The sequence below is a fragment of the Coregonus lavaretus genome (genome assembly GCF_964263955.1).
Source record: "Coregonus lavaretus genome assembly, chromosome: 10".
Taxonomy (NCBI): Eukaryota; Metazoa; Chordata; class Actinopteri; order Salmoniformes; family Salmonidae; genus Coregonus; species Coregonus lavaretus.
The window spans coordinates 17,475,330-17,477,843 of NC_139997.1; positions in this window are offsets into that span (position 1 = coordinate 17,475,330).

Here is a 2,514-nt window from a genome sequence, read left to right on the forward strand (position 1 = left end):
TTTTGCTTTATTGTGGTGATATTGTAAGGTTTTCTTTACTTTATGTTGGTAATGTTTTATTTTATAGCGCTATTTCAGATGGTATTTACCTACGGGATAACAATGGGTATTTTCTGCTACTCACTGTACACATACAGTACTTCAAAGAATTCAACATAGTTGGTAACTTCCACCAGGTGGTAAGTAGTTGTGTTTGTATCAATGAAACAAGGATGAAATTGGTATACAATATAATTAGGATTGTATCATATTATTTCCAAGTAAATATCGGACTAAAGAGTAATAAAGCGTTACTTTTTTTATGTACATGCTGTGTTCATAACCAAGTGGGAAGGTGGTATTTACCACATACGACTGGGGAAGAATCCACTTGAACGCCCCTCCAACTGGTAATTACTAGTATGAAACTCGTCTCATCCTGAGCTCCCAAATGCTGACCTCTGGCATCACCTACTAAGGAAATGACCTCAATAACAGCATTTTCGCCAGTTAAATGCAACAACAAAACATTATTATAAAGAGCAATGCGCTCAAAGAGCTTTATTTTCATGTAATCTGACCAAAGCCCCGTTCCAATCCAATTGCCAATGCTGTTTATTAAACTCCAGGCATTTACATTAGTTGGATGACATGAAAATAGAGCTCTTTGTCCACGCACACCAGTGGTGGGTTTGGCGTCGAAATGAGAATGCATTAGCAGAAAATAACCCCATACTGTAAAATATGGTGATGGATATTTGATGTTATGGGGCTATTTTGCTTCCACTGGTCCGGGGCCCTTGTTAAGGTCAACAGCATAATGAACTTACAAAGTAACAGAATATTTTAGGGTTAAATCTGATTGCCTCTGCCAGGAGGCTGAAACTTGGCCGCAAGTGGGTCTTCCAGCAAGACAATAACCCCAAGCACACATCCAAATCCACAAAGAAATGGTTAATTGGCTACAAACTCAGCATTCTGCAATGGCCATCTCAGTCTCCGGACTTGAAAACCTGTGGTTTGAATTGAAGAGGGCAGTCCATAAGCGCAGACTAATGATATCAAGGATTTGGAAGGATTCTGTATGGAGGAATGGTTTAAGATCCCTCCTAATGTGTTCTCCAACTTCTAAAACATTTTAGAAAAAGGCTCAGTGCCATTAACCTCGCAAGGTGGCAGGTAGCCTAGCGTTTAGAGACTCGAGCCAGCAACTGAAGGGTTTCCAGTTCGAATCCTGGGTCCAACTGGAAAAATCTGGCGGGACGTGAGCTGGCAACCGGAGGGTTGCTGGTATCATGTCCTAGATGCCATTGCCTGCCGTTGTGCCCTTGAGCAAGGCACTTAACCCCCCACAACAACAGCTACCTGGGTGCCCAGAGTGGCAGGCCGCCGCACCTCTCCAAAAAAAAAACTGTATGTTTGGGTCTTTCAGAGGATTTGGGTTAAAAGCGTAAGTACAATTTCGGTGTGACCTTAATCTTAAAATGTATTGAAAATAATTTTGACCCCTACCTTTTTGAGAAAAAAATATGAGTACTTGTTAAACAAAATCTCTTTCTCTGAGCAATTGTATTAGTATAAAATAATATAATTTCCCAATTTTATTGAGCATACAATATAGCTCAGTATTTGAATTATTTATTTTATACAGTCATTTTTGCTCATCTTTATCAATTGGGTCTGTAATTTTGGACACCACTCTATACAATGTCACGTCATGCCTTATTTCCTTCCATCGAAATGGGAAACCTTCCTCAGGTGCATTCTCGTTGGCCTCTCACCTTTGTAAATTGAGTTATCTATTGCCCGATGCAGATGTCTGTACTCCTACACTCTAAAATGTAGGGGTTCAACAAGGGTTCTTCTAAGATCCTCAAAGTTCTTCTAAGAACCTTAGGGTTCTTGGCACTGAAAATTGCCCCCAAAAGGTTCTTCAAAGAACCCCATAGGAGGTGAGGTTAATGGAGGAACCTCCTTAGTTGGTCGGGGTTCTTGCAGGAACCTAACTGCCCAACTGAAACATTTCAATTTGAAAGGACAGCAGGTGCAGGCACTTAACTGAAAAATTTCAAGATCTCCTCAATTTAAGGTAAGGTTTGTCCCTTATATGATCTAAATTGATATTGTTTTATGATGTTACCATCTATCTTTTCATTTTTGTGCAACCTTTCTAAAACAGAAAATGGACACAATTCAATGGATATCCATCAACAAAGAGGTAAGACTATGTAGACTATAAGAATATGTTGAAAGCTAGCTGTATTGGGTGCAGATGACTGAACTGCTCACTTTTGTGTCTGTATCTGCAGGTATACAGTCGAGGAGGCATACAATGGTATGTCAATTGGTATTGGTATGTTATGCTGATCACATTTACCATCCTCCTCCCTTACCTCTTCAATGAATATCCCATAGGCCTCTACATTATGGACAACGTATGTTTATGAAAACCATTATCAAAACAGTTTTATTCATTTACATTCACAACAAAAACCAAGGTATGAATTCTGTCTTGTGCATGTTTTGTTAATTTTT